At 47.4% G+C, this 19,613-nt stretch overlaps 1 protein-coding gene across 5 annotated transcripts in view; it reads right to left on the bottom strand.

Annotated features, from left to right (window-relative positions):
- Nucleotides 1-19,613, bottom strand: part of ABCA7 (ATP binding cassette subfamily A member 7) — a 2,687,121-nt gene that overhangs the window by 75,993 nt on the left and 2,591,515 nt on the right. The gene's annotated exons all lie outside the window — the stretch shown is intronic.

Here is a 19,613-nt window from a genome sequence, read left to right as displayed (position 1 = left end):
AAGAGCGGTTATTTCTGCCAAGTAAAGAATTGCAGGAACTTGTCATTACCCGTCATCATGAATCATTAATGGAAGGACACCCCGGTATCGCGAAAACAGAAGAAAAGATCAAACGCCACTTCTGGTGGCCTTCTTGGAGAAAAGACATAAAGTCATTTGTGTTGTCTTGCGGAATCTGTGCCCAAAATAAGAGTCAAAAGAAAAGGCCAGCCGGCCTACTTCAACCTTTGGACATTCCACCAACACCTTGGCACACCTTGTCAATGGACTTTATAACTGACCTGCCTCCTTGTGGTGGTTACAACACGATTCTCGTAATAGTGGATCTATTCTCCAAAATGGCCCATTTTATCCCTTTAAAAGGATTGCCGTCAGCTTCCACCTTGGCCAAGGAATTTATGGAAAATATAGTGCGGTTACATGGTTTCCCTTCCATTTAAGTCTCAGACCGTGGAAGTCAATTTATCTCCCACTTTTGGAAGAAATGTTGCCAACTAGCACAAATAGACGTGCGGTTATCCACCAGCCACCACCCCCAGACCGACGGACAAACCGAGAGAACCAATCAGACTCTCGAGCAATAGCTGCGGTGCATGTTACACCAATTCGAGTTAAATTGGAAAGACATCCTTTGGATTGCAGAATATGCATACAACAATTCAGTGCATTCTGGAACCGGACAGACTCCTTTTTATACCCTGTATGGTCACCATCCTCGGACCTCTGACCTAGATCCACCTCTGACCTTGGAGATGCCTGCAGTAAATCACCTACATTCCATAATAACCCAAGCCTTCAAAGAAGCTACAACCCACTTACAGCAAGCCAAGAAAAAGTATAAAGAAAACGCTGATTTGCACCAAAGTAAAACTCCTCCTTACCAAGTAGGAGATCAGGTATGGCTAGCAACTAAACATCTACCCCTCAAGGGTCAGCGAACTTTTAATCCCAGATTCATTGGGCCTTACCCCATCAAAGCTATTATCAACCCAGTGGCCTTTAAACTCGATTTACCATCCAACATGCGGATTGATCCCGTTTTTCACGCATCTCTTCTAAAACCAGTCCAACCTGGAACCAGACTGTCTGAGGCCCCAGGCCCTGTCCAAATTGATGGAGAATTAGAATTCGAAGTGAAAGACATTTTAGATTCCAAGATAGTTAAGTCGAAACTCTTCTATCTTGTTGATTGGAAAGGATATGGACCTCAGGAAAGATCTTGGGAACCCAGTAACTATGTTCACGCACCACGATTAATTCAACGATTCCATCGAAGATTCCCGCACAAACCAAAACCCCCGAAGGAAAAGACCTTGGGAGGGGCCTTGAGGGGGGGTACTGTCATGATGCCTACCTCCAAGGAGCCAGGCCGGACCCAGCAACCCCAGAGGCAGACATCATTTTCCCCAGGGAAGTCTCAGCGGGCCCAAGTCGGGGCCCTTTGGACTCAGTCCTGGCGCCTTAGGCGCCAGGCTCATAGCGGACCCCAGTCCTGGCGCCTTAGGCGCCAGGCTCATAGAAGAGGATATGTGTTTAAGTGCTTGGGTGCACACTTACCTGATGCAGACCTTGCTGCTTCATCCAGGCCCTCTTGAGGCCTGAATGGGACTACTTTACCTGTAGGACTACTTCACCACCCGGGTGTGGTCGGGGAAGGATACATACCTGATTGGTGGAAGGATACATACCAGGAACTTCTTCCAACGCTATTTAAACCCCACCCGAACAGCCACACGTGCTTCGCGTTGTTCTGCACCTAGCAGCTGGACGCTCACTGTGTCAGCTCCTGCATCCTGACTTCAGCCACGCCTGCCAGCACCCTGGAACACCTGCAAGGGGAGAAAGGAAGAGAATAGGTGAAGAAAAGCCCTTACCTGCTAAATCTGCATCCCGGAGTCATTTCTCCAACGGCCCTGAAAAGGAAGACATCATTTTAAAGGCATTTTGTTTCGATCGCTGCAGCGCTGCATTTTACTCACCTTTGCAAGGCGCTTCCATCTTCAGTAGCGATCTTCCGGATTCAGCTACGCCCCGGCGCCTAGAGGAAAAAAGACAAGAACAAAGGTGAGAGGGAGGAAAGGAATAAGGAAAGCTCAGTTTCCTTTTAAGTCTTACCTGTTGGATTATTCCCACTGCATTTCGGGTCCTGCCGCTTCCTGGCATCTCCGGACCCCGGACCCTATGGGGAAAAAAGACAAAGACATTGAATGAGCGAATGCAAAGACATTACCTGAGCGCTCATCCAGAACTGTTTCACTTCGGGTCGGCGCCATATCTCCGGCACTCCGAACCCCGGCCCCTAAGGGGAAAAAGACATAAGCATTAGCGCTTGCTGCAATTAGACAACTAACATTAATATTAAGCTTGAACTTTTGAACAGAACTTTTACAGCGCCTTACCTGAACAGTCAAGCTTACCTGAACTCCCATCAATCCTCAATCCAGTGAAGTAACTGGGTTTCAACGCGCCCCTGCATCAGAAGCAGGATGGAGAGCTCATCCTTCCAAACCCTAAGGTGAGGCTTCACGGGGAATCGTGGAGGAGGTATCGTGGAGGGTTGGAAGGGAGTGGGAGGCTTGAGCATTGTTCCACAGTTGGTAATACTCCCTTTTCACGCACAGGAGGGTATCCAACGAGCCAGGGAAGCCAGAATAGAGGGGCCCTTCCTGTCCATCTTCAGAGTACTGCGCCTTCGACGCCGCGCCTCCGTGGGAACCAGGTGAGCGTTACATGGAGCTTGAGGCTCTATTTAACCGAAAAATGTGAAAAATCTCCTGAAAAAGCGCAAAAACGCAGCAAAAGCTCGAGAGCTACAGCACGAGGACTCCCAACACTTGAACGTGCAGTAAAAATCTGAGGATGGCTGCCAGAGGCGGGGCTTAGGGAGAGGGCAGTCATTGGCTGGGGGCAGTATGACCCAGAGACCAGTGATTGGTTACTACTAAGAAAGACAGATCAGAAACAAAAAACTGATACTGATTTTTTTCTATACCGAGGATTCCCGGCCTGACGACGGGGAATATTCATGAGCATATGAATCCATGCCAGACCCCATGCTGGAGAAATGTTATTTCCCCTTACATTTCCTCTTGAGATCGGGTAGTAATATTATTTGCATTCCAACCAATGACGCTGCTCTGCTGGTCACTGAATCGAAAAGATATCAGTGGAACTTTGTGGGTAGAAGCAGGGGGTAGATTCCTATATGTTCATGGTTTCATGTTTTTGTTGGGTACATTGCCCTGCTTTTAGTAGAATAGTATATGCCTCCTAGCTGTAAGGCTGGTTTTGAGTAAATGTCACAACTCGCAGAAAAACACAATGTGGATTGTAAGCAGAGGCCCAGAAATTCAGATCATCATATTCTGTGGTGCAGTTATTCTGATACAATTATCCTTAAATAAAATATGGTAGGCATTTTCTCCTGGCCCTTGAATTACTCCGTTAAAGTGGCACATGAACTCCTATTGGAATGTTTTCCGATACATTCCTTTCAGTTCCAATTATTTCATTTGCAAAAATTGCATAATTTCTGAATTTTTTGACAGCCACATCAGTGATTAGCAATACTTGTTTTTTTGTTATAAACATGAATTCGTTTCCCAATGGCATTAAACACTTTCTGCATTGTCTCTGAACAGTGTTGACAAATGAATAGCCACAACTAAAACTATTGTTTATGTCCTGACTGCGAGAAGGCGGTTGTGAATAGATACCGCGCCGTAACGCCAATAGAAGAACACATTACTTACCAACTGGTAACGTTCTTTCAACTGGATGTTCCTCCAACGTATTCCTCATCTTAGATGTATTCCATCCAGCTTTTGCTGCTGTGGAAATGTTTTCTCGGCAAAGGGCGCCGTGCGTCGATGTCGTCGAGTCGAAGTCCCTCGAAGGTTCCGTCGAGGGTGACGTCATCGGGTATACAAGTAGCATGAGCGGCACCCGTTGGCCTCAGTTCTGTTTTTCCCCTCTTGCTCTGCTGTATAGATAGTGTAGGTAGCCAGGTGTCAGCCTTGCGAGAGATGAAGTGGTAATAACATCGGAAAATCTACAGAGGTGTAGGATGGGAGGGCGATGAGGAATACGTTGGAGGAACATCCAGTCGAAAGAACGTTACCAGTTGGTAAGTAACTTGTTCTTCGAATGGATTGTATCCTCCAACGTATTCCTCATCTTAGATAGATTCCCAAAGCAGTGTAGAAAGTTCTCTGGAGGAGGGAGTAGATTTTTAATATTATATAGCTGAATATAAACACCGCTTTACCAAAATCAAGCTCAAGTGGGAAGCATCAAGACTATAGAATTTAGAAAAAGTGTGCAGCGATGACCAAGTTGCTGCTACACAAATAGATTTTATGGGAACACCTCTTTGAAGGGCTGTCAAAGAGGCTATACCTCTGGTAGAATGGGCCCTTAAGCCTTCTGGTGGATCTTTGCCCGCCAATCTGTAGCATTTTGAAATGCAAAGCACAATCCAACGTGATAGTGTTTGTTTTGACACCGATTGACCCAATTTCCTTCCGGTGTAGCCAATTAAAAGTTGATTATCCACTCTAAGCTTGGAAAGCCTAGAAATGTAAAAGCTTAGAGCTCTTCTCGGGTCCAGCCTGTGCATCTTTCCTCCTCCTTACTGGGATGAGGTGGAGGATAGAACGCGGGTAGTATAATTTTCTGATTTAAATGGAAATCAGACATAACTGTAAGTAAGAATGAGGGTTTAACCCTTAATACAACTCCGTCCCTGTGGAACACAGTATAGGGTGGCCCAGAAGACAGTGAGGGTCATTCCGAGGTTGGAGGTAAGGGATTACCGGCGCCTGTAAGGGCACCGATGGTGGTAATCCCTTACCTCCGTATTCCGAGTTCCCTTTGCGGGTCCCTCTTTACCTCCTGCTTTTAGCAGCAGTAAATTACGGGACCCGCAAAGTGACCTTGGAGTAAATTACGGCACTGTAATTTACGGTGCCGTAATTACCTCCTTCCCCATTCTCATTGAGCCCTATGGGGGCAGAAATGGGGATGGGGAAGGGCTATGGTGAATGGGGAATTACCGGTCAATCCAACCTTGGAATGGACCGGTAATTACTCCATCCACCATGCCGGTATTCCATGGCGTAAATAGCTACATGGTTGCCAACCATGGAGCTATTTACTCCATGGTGTAGTCCTAACTCGGAATGAGGGCCAGTGCCTGCAATTTGCTCACTCTTCGTGCATATGTTAAAGCAACCAAGAAAATGGATTTCAATGTTAATAATCTTAATGTGCAAGTGTTCAAAAGGGGCACACATTAAAAACTTTAGAACCAGATTAAGGTCCCAAACTGGGACTTGGAAAGAAGGAGGAGGCAACACATTGGCGAGTCCCTTTAAGAATTGTATTATCAAAGGAATTTTAAAGTAGGAACATTCTTCCGAAGAGCGCATGGAAAGCGCTGCAAGATAACCTTTAATGGTCCCAACATTGAGGCCTCTATGTGCCAGGGACAAGAGGAAAGACAACACTTCTAGGACAGAACACAGAAAAGGATCAACATTCTTTTCGCTGCACCAGTTGTAAAACTTCTTCAAATGGCAACGGTACAGAGATTTTGCTGCTGGCCTTCTTGCCGAAAGCAACACCTCCATGACGTCATCTGGAAGGTCCCAATCCTTGTATCTCAGCCTTTCAGATACCAAGCATGAAGGTTGAGAGTCCTGACCTCTGGATGGAGAACCTGGCCCTCCATTTGTGAAAGAATGTCCTCTTTCTGAGGAAGACGTAACGGAGGGCAGATGGACATGTCTAGAAGGTCCGGGTACCACATTCTCCTGGCCCAATCCATGTCAATTAGGATCATGCGGTTTCCGAAGCGTCTCAATCTCCTGATGACTTGAGGAATGACGGGAATGCGTATAGCAGTGGTAAGTTCCACTCCACCACAAACGCGTCCTCTAGGGCTCTTCGGGGGGAAATTCCCATGAGCAATACGTTTCGCACTTCCGGTTGATTCCAGTCGCAAACAAGTCTACTTGAGGGGGTTCTCCAAAGGGTGAAGATCTCCTGATGGACTTCCTGAGCCAGTTCCCACTCGTAGGACACCGTACTCTGCCTGCTCAGCGCGTCCGCCGTCATATTCTCCTCCCCGGCTAGGTGAACTGCCGTTAAGGAGATTCCTTCTTCAATTGCCCAATACCAGAGCTACACCTCCTCTTTTGTATAGGTAATGCATGGCCACTTTGTTTTCCGTCATTATCAGGACATTTTCTCCTCTGACAGATGGCAGAAAAGCCTTCAGCGCTTGTCTGATTGCTCTCAGCTCTAAAAGGTTGACGTGTAGTTTGGACTCCGATGGAGACCAACGACCGCTGATTGTCAGATCGTTGGCATGAGCTCCCCACCCCATGAGTGAGGCGTCCGTCACTACTGTAATCTCCGGCCATGGTTGCCAAAAATGTTCTCCTTTTAGGATGTTCTCTGTGCAAGTCCACCACAGAAGATCCTGCCGAACCTTGTTCGGAATCTGAAGGAGATCCGTAATTTGACCTGAGAACTGGGACCATTGAGTCTTTAGGGCCCATTGAAGGGATCTCATTCTCAGGCGTGCTTCTGGCACTAGGAAAATGCAGGATGCCATGAGGCCAAGCAACCTTAAGAAGTCGTAGGCTTGGAGATTTTGGGCATTTTGGAATTTGGAAATCATCTGAAGAATGTCTTGAGCCCTCGACTTGGGAGGCGAGCTCTTCCCCAAGGATGTGTCTAATACAGCCCATATGTACTGGAGCTGTTGGGAAGGTGTCATTTGTGACTTCTTCAAATTGAGGGAGAAGCCAGTCTGTGGAGGAAGTGGCAGCTGACTTTCAGATGATCCAGGGCTTGTTCGGCAGAACGTGCCCTGATCAACCAATCGTCCAGGTAGGGGTAGATGTGAATCCCCCCTCTCCTGAGGTGTGCTGCCACCACTACCATTAACTTGGTGAAGACCCTCTGGGCGGAGGTCAACCCGAATGGCAGGACTCGAAACTAATAGTGCGAGTCGCCAACTACGAACCTCAGGTATTTTCTGTGCTTCGGATGGATTGGCACATGAAAATAAGCATCCTGGAGGTCCAATGACACCAACCAATACTGAAGTTGAAGGGCCTGAAGGATCTGGGAAAGAGTGAGCATCTTGAACTTGTCCTTCCTATGGAGCTTGTTCAAGCCTCTTAAGTCCAAGATGGGTCTCAGTCCTCCGTCCTTTTTGGGAATCAAAAAATATGGGGAGTACCATCCCTTGTTCCTCTCCGCTACAGGTACTGGATCTATAGCACCTTTCTCCAGCAGGGTTAAGACTTCCTGCTGTAGGAGCGGGTCTGGAAACTTCAAAGAGTGTCTCCCTGGTGGATTGCTTTGAGGTTGTGTTAGAAAAGGAAGGCAGTAACCTTTGGATATTATTTCTAGAGCCCAAACATCTGAAGTAATGGCACGCCATTCTTGCCGATGTTGTGACAGCCTGTCTCCCACAGGTGTCTTGTGATGCAAGTCCTCCAAGTGGTTTTGTGACGGTTGCTGCGGCCGCTGATGGTAAAGAGGCTGCAGCTGGGGCTGGATTTGCACGTTTTCCTAGTCCACCACGAGTGGCTTTTTTCTGGCCTCTTTGATTGCCCATTCCTCTCGCCTTTCCATATGAGGAGTAGTAACAATGGGATCGTCCCCTCCAAGATTGTCCTGATGAACGAAAAGGCTGAGGTTGCCTAATAGCAGCTCCTATTTGGCTGCCGCGTTTGAGGTCTGCAACCTCTCAAACCTCTCGTCAGCCTTGTTGCCAAAAAGGTGAGACCCGTCAAAGGACATGTTCAAAAGACGGTTTTGCATGTCTGGTGCGAAACCCGACTTTCGCAACAACGCAAATCTGCGCGTTACTGTGCTAGTGGCCATGGACCTGCTCACACTATCTGCAGTGTCCAATTCAGACTGAAGGGATTCCTGCATGGCCTCCTTTCCATCTCTAGCAATGTCTAGGAATCCTTCTCTTTCTTCCCCATCTGGTATGTGCTCCGCCTCCATTGCAATGCACTCCCACAGAGTGTACGAACATTTTGCCAAGGCACATGTGGAGTTGGCCGATTTTAACACCATACTCCGAGCTGAAAATACCTTGCGTGCCCAACCATCCACACGCTTGTCGTCCCTATCCGGAGGGATGGAAGGGTACGCCACCTTATTTGAAGCTGTTGCTGCCTGGACCACCAGACTCTCAGGAGTAGGGTGTTTGGACAGATAGCCGGGGTCGCTACTGGAAGGGCGATATTTTGAAGTGAGGTACTTATTGACCAGAGGAATTGAGTCCGGGGTCTCCCAATTTTTGGCCACCCTATTTTGTAAGACTACATGGAAGGGTAAAATCGGATCTTCGGTGGGGCATTGATCCAAAATATCCATCAGATCATCCTGGATGAACTGAGTTGGTGGTCTAGCCCATCCTAAATAAGCGACCACCTTTGTCATTAGCTCCCTGTATGAGGGACTGGCATGTTCCCCTGGTTCTGGCCTTCCAAAATCTGTCTCAGGTGAAGTGTCAATTCCACTTGCATCATGCAAGGTTTCCACCAGATGTCTCATTCTGCTTTCCTCAGAAATCAGGCATTCTGGGACATTCGGGGTGCCATACTATAGGCCGAAAGGAACGTCCTCCTCCTCAGACCGCTCAAGGGCGTCGATGGTGCCGACGAAATAGTAGTCCTCGACGGAACTGCCTTCGAGGGCGTCGAGATGCTCTTCGAAGGCTCGCCCTTCGAGGTGCATCGGGTGCTGGACGGCGTCAGTGACCTCGAGCAGTCAACTCGACTTGAGCAATCTTTTTCGCTCGGGGTCCTGGAGGGTTCCCGATCTTTTCTCCTTCGTTCAGCCGGGCTCGAGGGCGCGCGAGTGTCGGAACCGTAACGCTCCCGGCTGGCTTCCGAGGAAGGCAAGACCGAGGTTTAGCCTTTTCAAAAACCTCCATCATTTAAATTCTAAATGCTTCCCATTCTTTGGAGGAAGAATGTTGTGGGGGGCATTTCATTCTCTTGGGGGATTCGTCCGAGGACGAGGTGGTGTCTTTTTGTTGGACTTTTTCGTCAAAGACGAAGAGTGGTGTGAACCACTTCAGGATCTAGACCGATGCTTTTGCCTTTCGCGTCGAGGAGATTTCTCTTCATGGGACCTTGACGCTTGAGGCTTTTTGGTTGGGTTTTCGACCTACGTGCAGTTTTCCCTTCCTCTCTCGCAAGGCCTTCCCCTGTCGTGGCCTACACCGAGGCACCACAGATATTCTCGGTGCAGATGCGTGATGGACATTTTGGAACCGCAGGATTTACACTTTTTGAACCCCGAACGCGGGGTAGTCTGGGTCAACGACGAGGACATCTCAAATATCGCTTCCCAATAATTGCGTCACAGAACTAATCGAGGCGCGCAGAGTCTCCGAAGCAACACGTACTGCGGAAAAACAGAACTGAGGCGCCCTCTGCCGAGAAATAATTTCTGTAGCAGCAAAAGCTGGATGGAATACATCTAAGATGAGGAATACGTTGGAGGACACAATCCATTCGAAGGGCTGTCTCTGTTCCCAACGTGTCTTTACACTTGCACTAGGGAACTGGTAGAGACTCAAATGTATAATCATAGAGTGTTGGTATAGACATAGGCAGAATATATGCTGAACATAAAACAGAGTGTTATATAGTCACAATAGAATGAGAGATACAGAGATATCAATATGTGACATTTTATGTTTGAAATTGACAAGAAAAGAATTGCTCAAGTTATTTTGTGCAACTATTGTGTTAGTATACGTCTGTGAATTGCGGTCTAGTGTAGGAGTGCGAAATGCATGATTTAGACTGTGAGCGTGCATGTGTATAGCTGGGATGGTTGGATTTTGCACTGAATTAAACACATGCAATTTATACATTATACAGATTTCAAGTATTGGATTTACCAATAATATACAAACCTGCCATTGCTACCTCCAATATGTTACTTTCAAGGATGGGGGCAGACCAATAAGATCTGATGGACAAAGGAAACCTTGAGTAATTGCATCAAATACAGGATACATGTGAATAATTCAATGTCAACATTTGTAAAAATGTAGGATGAATATGAATACATTGTACTTCGGTATATATATACCATGAATAAAATAACATAGTAGCCATTTCTTTGCTGGGAGGTGATTATTTTTTTTACTACCGTAAGAATATGTTTGATCTAGTGACAATGTGTGAATGGCAGGATACCATTTTGAAATGTTGTCCCAACGACTATACCCCCTCCTGACCAGATGAACCTTGTAGGACATATCTTAGCCCAGCAAGGAATTTTTAAGTGCAGATCTTCTGCCTATTGGAGAAATGCACTGTGTGGGCCAGAGAAAGGCTGGGACCAAATTGGGCTTGACACTTTTGCATTGCCATCTGATGCAACACTATGCACGGAACTGGGATGAATCCAGAAGACCTTTACAACACTCCACTCCTTAGTAGCCAGTCACCAAATTACCCACAGGCCACACTGTAACCTCAGCTAAATTTGCAGCAGGACCACAACTGTAGTGACCAATTGTATGAGATGTCATTCAAATGTGTGCTACTACTGTTTTGTTCTCGTGTGCTGTTCCTGTTAGTTTACAACCACAATATTTCTGTAGCCTCCCTGTTAATCCAAAGATCCAAACATGAGTGTTTTTCTGCTGCTCCAGTCGCTGATACACTACAACCAGAAAAATGCAAGATAGAGCACCTGCAAGAGTGCACCCAGCACTGAAACCTACATTATATTTTGGTGGGACATTTTCAATCTCATTATCACACAAGATGAATCAGCCATGTATTTTTAGTCAACGTTATCACATTTTAAATCCCAGGGAGATTCACCAGCTTCACCACAATCATTTGCTGTAGTGCAGTTTCATGCTCTATGTCATTAACTGCTTTCTTGTACACTTAAACAATGAAATAAATAGTTGCTTCAGAAAATGCACCATCAACTACATCAATGACGAGACAGAAAACTTTCAAAACCAAGTATGATGTTCAAGCAGCCTTACTATACTATCTGGTATTATATAACTATCACCTCAAAGCCACTTCAACATATACATCTATACATCTGTGTCTTCTTTATTAAGCCCAGAAGTTATCAACATTGGATTCAGTGGTAGTTTGAGGCATTTCCCATTAGCCCCCACCATCTTTATTAGATCCATGCATCCATGGCAGAAGGATAATGACCATTCCTCAATGGGAGAGTTTTGCATGCTGCAGATGAAAATTTGACTTACCTCTGGTACTGTTCTTTCTTATGGCTGTTTCTGCTACAGATTCCTCATTTTAGATATCTCCTGCACCATCAGCTGGATCCCAAAATCTTTTTTCCCACTAATGGGCGCCATGTGATTTCAACGTCCGGATCCCTCAATGTGGCCACTCTTCAGCACCAAACATGACGTAGAGGTGCCATATATACGCTGCACAGTGCCCCATGACCTCAGTTTCCCCCTTTAATCCCTGTGCTTACCCACGCTAGGGAATAAGTAAACTGAAGGTTCTCTCTAAAAGAGGGGCAGGTTAGGAGTGTGATTACAAATCTGTGGTAGCATGCATCCATCAGAAAGAACATTATCTGATGTAAGGAATTTGTTCTTCTAATGCATAGTGTCCTCCCACAGATTCCTCATTTTATGTGGACCCCAAAAAGCAGTAACACAACTACAGGAGGTGGGGAGATTAAGGCCAGAGAGAAGCTAGTTACACAAGGATATTTTGAGAATCACCCTACCAAACCAGGCATCCTGACCAGACAGATTCCAGAAATTAATATTTCGCAAAAGTATTTTTGATGACCAAGTCACATCCTGGCAGTCCAAGATTGGGATTCACCTCTGAAGCAGCAGTAGTGACCAACCCTCTGGTTGAATGGGCCTTAAGACCTTCAAGAACCTTATCCCCTATGAAGTAGCACTCTGAAATGCAGAGCACAATTTTATGGGAGGTTTCAATTGTCACCGCTTAGCCAAATTTAGTGTGAGAGTCAAGTATCAAATGTTGATTGTGTCTGAACTCTCTGTAGTCATAGCCAAGTAGAAGCTCAAGGCTCTTCTAGAAACTGCTTCTTGTGAGGGATGAGCAGGAGGGTAAAATACCAGAATTTGAATTTTCTGAGATAAGTGAAATTCAGAGACAAGCTTGGGTAAAAATAATAGCCTTACTATGGCAACTATATTCAATACATTGTATGAGTGCAAAAAGGGACTGTTCATGACAATGATACACAATTATATACATTTATATGGACACAAATAAAGAAAAACAAAGCATCCAACATGCAATGTAGCCAAGGCTTTAAGCTAACATCAAAATGTGTGTGACCGAGCAAAGAAAAAATTATGTGAAATTAAATAGGCCAAAAAAGTAATATTGAGTTGCACAAAAAGTGTCAATGCTTACTAAGAGAATACAAGGTAAAAAGTTGTGGATACTTTGAAAAAATGCAAGCTAGAACTAAATCTGAACAGTTGGGGTGCAAATCTCTGCTCTGCTCCCAGAAGGTGTCTTCTTGTTTGCCTTGCACCACCTGGCCCAAAAAGGTCTGCACACTATATGACTGAAGGCTAGTAACAAGGAAAATGAGAGGCCTACTTTTACAAAAGACAACCAAAACCGAAGGAACAACAATCCAAGACACCTGGCACTCCAAGGAACCCCATTCTTAATAAATCTACACTGCAGGATCCCGGTCAGTGTTGTGTGGCTACTGGACAACTGTACCATAACCCAGCTTCAAGTGTTTGTGCTTCCTCTGTTTCAGCTCTCCTGTTGCCCCGCTTGTCTGTAGCACTTCTTTGTTGCTACCTGAACAAAAGCTGTTGCTGGTGACCTTTGACTTCTTAAACCTACAAAGTTCGGGAGATAGCATTCACCTAGGCAAATTCAGGCCTACCCGATTGAGCCAAATCTCTAATGTTGGTCAATTAGTGAGGCCATTTTTAAAATGCAGAGGTACCGCAGCATCAGGACTGTAACGCACTCAGCCAATCAAGCCCCAAGCTGACTCATCCGTTTAAATTCTATGAACGTCTGACCACAATTATAACAGATTTGAATTTTAGTCAACCCACAGGATACTGAGCACAGGATTTTGCTTCCACAATATCTGCTGGATTTGGACATTTGTGGTGAACCTAACTGTTCGGGTCACAACCTTAAAAGTTTAATTGACTGTTCCTATGAAACTACTTACCTGTAACATGCAATAGATATTATTACCTTCACAAAAGATAAGACATGCATTACTTACCGTAAAAGCATTTCTGATGATTGTATCTGCTTAGATTCACATGCTGTGCATATGGCCCGACATCCAGTGGTAACCGCGCAGTATTGTATCTTGTTTTTCGGGGGACCGAAAAGGGACGTCGGCATAGGCGTGTCCGAGGTCCCTCCGATTGTATTTCTTCTGCCATGAGGGAGCCCAAGGCTATAGTGAGTGAGTACATGAAGAGAGAAAGTAGTAAGAAGTCTATGTTCCTTCCACCCCGAGCGGGGAGGCAGGGAGGGCGCATGTGAATCTAAGCAGATACAATCATCAGAAATGCTTTTACGGTAAGTAATGCATGACTTCTGATGCTCGTTAATCTGCTTAGAATCACATGCTGTGCATAGACTAGCGAGCAGTACCCGGAGTTGGAGGTGGGTTGTGAGAAGGAAGAGTAGAAAAAAGATGTCTTAGTACTGCTTGTCCCACCTGAGAATCAGACCTAGAATGAGTGTCTAGGCAATAGTGTTTTGTAAAGGTGTGTACAGAACTCCAGGTTGCCGCTTTGCAAATGGACTCTAGGGGAACATTTGCAATGAATGCTATGGATGCCCCAGTGCCTCGAGTAGAATGTGCTCTAGGCTTGAAGGGCAGTTCTCTCTTTGCAAGAGTGTAACATAGTGTGATGCATCGACAAACCACCTTGATATTGCTGATTTAGAGACAGGGTCCCCTTCTCTACCAGCTGCCACTGAAACAAAAAATTGTTTAGTTTTCCTCAGTGGTTTAGTTCTATCCATGTAGAACATGACTGCCCTGCGCACATCTAGTGTGTGAAGGCTTCTTTCGGCCATGTTAGTAGGTCTCTGGAAGAGCGTGGGTAGTTCGATTGACTGGTTCACATGGAACTTCAAAATAAATTTTGGCGCAAATCTGTGATGAGTGAGCAGAACTACTTTATCTTTGTGGATTGTAACAAAGGGGTCCAAGACTGAGAGGGCCTGTAGTTCGCTAACTCTTTTGATAGAAGTGATAGCTACTAGAAATGCTGTCTTGTAAGTCAGGTCTTTCAGACTAGCTTTATGCATAGGCTCAAAAGGGGATCCCATGTGCCTAGTTAAAACCACATTTAGATCCCACCCAGGGGATGGGTGAGTGATGGGAGGATACATTCTTTTAACCCCTTCCATAAAGGCTTTAATCACAGGTATTTTCCAGCACGACACCTTCTGCTGTGACGTGGTGTAGGCTGACAACGCCGCTAGGTGAACCTTTAAGGAATTGAAAACTAACCCAGAGTCCAACAGATGGGTTAGATATAACACAATGTGTGAAGGCGAACAATCGGTGTGATTGATGCCTTTGGAACTGCACCAAATGACAAAACGTTTCCATTTGCTGGCATAGCAATAACGTGTGTTAGGCTTCCTTGCCTCCCTCAGTATGTCCATGCATCTTTGAGGGAGTTGCAGATGTCCAAACTCTATGACTTCAGGAGCCAGGCTGCTAAGTTCAGAGTTTGTGGGCATGGGTGCAGAGTCTCCCCCCTGTCCTGAGACAACATGTTGTACGGGCAGGGTAGCTTGACTGGTGGGGAGAGGGACATTTCCATCAGGTGCGCGAACCAGGGTTGGCGGGCCCACATGGGAGCCACCAAAATCATGGTGACTGGTTCCTGGTGCATCTTGTGCACTATCTTGTTCAGAAGGGGAGTCGGGGAAAAGCGTAAACAAATTTCCCCGACCAAGTTATCCAGAGACCGTTCCCCTTGGATCAGTTCCGGGGGTACCTGGAGGCGTAATCTGGGCATTGGGCGTTCTCCTGAGTAGCAAACAAGTCGATCTCTGGAAACCCCCATTCTGCGAAGACGTTGCATACAATGTCTTCGTGCAGACGCCATTCGTATTCTTCTGGCAGAGGAAAATCTCTGCTGAGTACGTCTGCCAGAAGATTGAGTTCCCCTGGAACATGTTGGGATATCAGGAACATCTTGTGTTTGAGAGCCCATATCCAGATGTTTTGGGACAGCTTGGATAGCCCTGGAGAGTGAGTGCCCCCTTGCTTGTTCAGGTAATACATTGCTGTTGTGCTGTCGGTTAGGACCAGCACTGTCTTCCCTTGCATTTGCTCCTGAAAGGCCTTCAATGCTTTTAACACTGCTAGTAGCTCCAGTAGGTTTATACGGTTGGACGCTACCTGAGGGGACCACACTCTGTGCGCTGTCAGTTGAAGCAGGTGAGCCCCCCACCCTGTGAGAGATGCGTCTGTCGTGAGAGTGGCTTCCACTGCAGGGGTGGTGAAGGTTTTCTCCTTCAAGAGGTTCTCACTCGACCACCACTGCAGAGAGAGAACGAGGGCTGGCGAGACAACTAACAGATCTTCCCATTGTCCGCTGGCCTGACACCACAGGCTGTTGAGCCACTCCTGCATGGGACGCATGCACAGCCGCGCATGACGCCATCATCCCTAGCAAACGCATAGCTTTGCGTACCGTCACCTTCCGCCTGGCTACATACTGAGGAACTTGAGAGAGCATGTTCTGAACCCTCTCTCTGGAAGGGAAGTCTAGACCGTCTTCTGTGCGAATTAGAGCCCCCAGGAACTGTTTTACTTGGCTGGGGACTAAGCAAGATTTCTTTTCGTTGATAGAAAACCCTAGGCTGAACAGTAGGTCTACTGTCTTGGGTGTTCGAAAAACAAACGTCGAACGAGTCCCCCGTGATGAGCCAATTGTCGAGGTAAGGGTAAACTGGAACTGAAAGTCTGCGCAGGTGGGCTGCTGCCACTGCCAGGACCTTGGTAAACACTTGTGGCGCCGAGGCTATGCCGAAGGGGAGTACCTTGAACTGGTAGTGTTTGTCCTGAATCACGAACCTTAGGAATTTTCTGTGCGCTGGCAGCATTGAAATATGAAAGTATGCATCTTTCATATCCAATGTTGTCATGAAGTCCCCTTGTTTTAGCAATGGGATCACCTCTTGAAGTGTTACCATGCGAAACTTCTGGGGCTTTATGAACTTGTTCGCTGGGTGCAGGTCTAGAACAGGACGCATGGTGAGATCCTTTTTGGGTACAAGGAAGTATATTGAATAAATACCCTTGTTTACCTGAAGAATCGGGACGGCTTCTATGGCATCCTTTCCCAGCAGCGCCTCCACCTCTTGGACCAGGATCTGCAGATGTTCCGGTGAAAGGCGTCGATGTTTCGGCGGTCTGAACTGTGGGGGTCGGGCAAATTCCACGCAATAACCGTGGGCGACCGTCTTTAATACCCACTGGTCTGAAGTTATCCCCTCCCATGCCTTGAGGAAAGATGTTAATCGCCCCCCAACCGGGGAGACCTCTGGAATTGGAGCCTCTGCCTCTATTCTTTCCGCGCTTCTGACCCCTCTGGGGGTAGTAAGTGGGGCTTGCAGCCGGTTGACTTGCGCTGAAGTTGCCCGTGCCGAGATTATTTTGAGCGGCGCGGGCTTGTCCTCGAAAGGACCGCCGAGAGTTGCAGCCCCTCTGTGAAGAGGGTTTTTGGGAAATTTGGTGCAGCGACTTAATAGTCTCATGCTCCTTCTTGGCTGCCTCCAACGCATCGTCTACCGCCTTCCCGAAGAGGTTGGCCTCTTCTATGGGTTTATTGATGATGGATGCCTGGGTCTCAGGCCTGAAACGCGACGTGCGCAGCCACGCGTGTCTCTTTAGGAGAGTACCCTGTGCGAGAGACCTACCTGCTGTCTCTGCGGAGTCCAGGGTATTCTTTACAACATTTTGATTGGCAAGTTTACCCTCCGAGACAATGGCGAGAAGCTTGGCTCTGGTTGGTTCGGGAACCTCCTGGAGGCCTTACTGGAGTAGGTTCAATTGGGTGTCGACATAGCTTGCCAGTAACGTTGTGTTATTGGCAATCCGGACGGTATAAGCAGCCGCCGACGTGACCCGTTTGCCTAAGGCATACAACCTTTTGGACTCCTTGTCCGGGGGTGACTCTCCCGTGGCAAGGGGAACCCCTGCTCTCTTGCGAGTGTTGGTCACCACCAGCGAGTCTGGAATTGCGTGCCCTTTGATGTAAAGCGGGTCGGTGGGGGAGGGCCGTAAGAGTTTTTTGACCATTGGGTTCACAGCCCTCGTCTGAGCGGGTGCGAGTAAAGAAGGGGACAGCCGTCTCTTTACAGAGCTCAAGAGAGGGATAGACTGACTAGCCGGAGGCTTGTCATTAATAATGTTTTCCGCAAAATCCTGTTCAGGTAATGCCTCAATTGTGGCAATTTTAAAGAATTCCGATGCTTTTTTCAACGTGTTGTTGAAAGCCATTTGATCATCCACCGGGGGAGCCTGCCTAACCAGTGTGGGTGGGGGAGAGTCGAGGCAAACGATATCAGAATTGTGATCGTCCTGCTGGGTGTCCTCCCAGTTGTCCGTTGCGCCTTGATCTTCCCCATAATTGTCCAGAAAAGAAGTCTCCTCTTCTTCTGTATAGATGTCTCTATACGTGTCCTTCTGGACATCTTCTTGATAATGAACATAGTGTTGAACATCTAGGTGTTGGGCAACTTGTGTATGAAGGTTAGGGTCTACCTGAGCTTTTTTCGGCCGAGGTTGATCAGAAACACCGAAAACCTGCTGCAGCCGATCCATATACCCCTCAAATTGCTCTGTGGTCCACTTGGATGACCCAAATGGACCCAGCTGAGCAGGAACCGGGTCCTCCGCCCTAAGGCATTCAGAGGATCTCCTCAGGGTGCTTGAGAGGGGTACCTGGCTCTCTTCGTAAGAGTCCTCAGGATCGTCTTCCAAAACCGTGGAAAACCTTTCGGCGGATTGGCCCATAACAGTGGGCGAAACCGGTACTAGGCCCACTGCCGTAGCAATCCTGTTGATGCTCTTACTGATAGTTACCGAATCTTCGGGGGACAACGCCTCTGATGATGGCTTCCCGGGTAGAGGCCTAGTTAGAGGCCTATTCATAGTTTTCGGGCCTGCATGGGCCTTGGAAACCTTGAAAGTCGTCGAAGTTTCTTGTTCAGAAACTTCGGCGTGTGTAGTTTGGGGAGTAGCGCCTTTGTTAAGTTTTTTAAGCCCAGTCGTCATGCGCTGCTGCGGATGCGGGGAAGGCTTCAGATCAGATCGATCCGATGGCGCTTGCGCCTTCTTCGACGTCGTCGAAGAGGGCGCTTCGGTTGTGTGTTTTGTGTGGTGCGATTGTACGCCCCCGTCACCGGGTGTGGTCCGTGTAGCAAGACCGGAGTCGAGCCTGGAAGGGTCGGGGACGGGCGTGGCGGCTCTAGAATCGTCCGCCTCAAGGTCTACAACGTCCGCGTTGGACGTTTGGTCATCCGATGTACCCCCGTCACTCTCGGCTGGTGTCGCGGCAGGGGAGGGAGGCTCCACGCGTGACATACCGTATGCGGCCCACCGCTTCAACCGGCGCTCCTTAAGGGATTAGGTTTAGGAGTTTATACGCCAAACACCGCTTTAGTGCTCTAGGGGGAGATAAGTGTACACAAAGTGTGCTCGTCTGTCCACGGATATCTGACCCTTCACAGAGGGTAGAATCTAAATGGAGTCCTTTCCATAGCAGAAGGGAAGGGTGACCAGACCAAAAAGGAAAGAAGTGGAAAAGAGGAAAGACATCATAGCAGTATGGCAAACCCCGAGCCCACTCTCCCTACTGTGTAGGCCGGCCAGAAGGCCCGACCACGTGGAGGTCCGAACGCCGGATCTTAGGTGCCGGAATCCACAGCCGTAGACGGTTCCCCCGCAGTCTTCGTCGAAGATGTTCTTGATAGACGAAGTGACTTAACGGGGATTAAACCGACAATTCGGTAAGATAAACAATGTCTCATGAAGAGCTCCGCCATAGGGCGACCAGTTATCTGGGTGGAAAAAAACAATCTGAGGGACCTCGGCGCGTGAGGGATTTTGGGTACTACACATGTCACGATAGGGATAGTGTTTCAGACATGCCTATGCCGACGTCCCCTTTCGGTCCCCCGAAAGACAAGATGCAATACTCCGCAGTTACCACTGGATGTCGGACCATATGCACAGCATGTGATTCTAGGCAGATTAACAAGCATCAGAAAGTCTGATTTCGAAACATCTTTGGTGGACAATCTCTTATTGAATGTTATATTGTATATTAACCAGCCCAGTTCCACCCTAAGAGTGGCCCTTGATGGCTCAGACACGTCTATCACTATGTGAGCAAGGGTACGTTTATAACTGTTGCCTAGCTGTGGCCCAGTTTCCCACCCCCTTGAACACAGCGAAGAGAGAAATTGTCCTAACAGTGAACCCACCTCTAACCTTAACCCTGGAGTTATGAATTTAAGAGGACTTCCACCCATAAACTCTGAATT

Source organism: Ambystoma mexicanum, chromosome 1p (assembly GCF_040938575.1).
Source record: "Ambystoma mexicanum isolate Mex_15411 chromosome 1p, UKY_AmexF1_1, whole genome shotgun sequence".
Taxonomy (NCBI): domain Eukaryota; kingdom Metazoa; phylum Chordata; class Amphibia; order Caudata; family Ambystomatidae; genus Ambystoma; species Ambystoma mexicanum.
The sequence above is the reverse complement of the archived record's forward strand: the minus strand, read 5'-3'. Positions and strand labels throughout refer to the sequence as shown.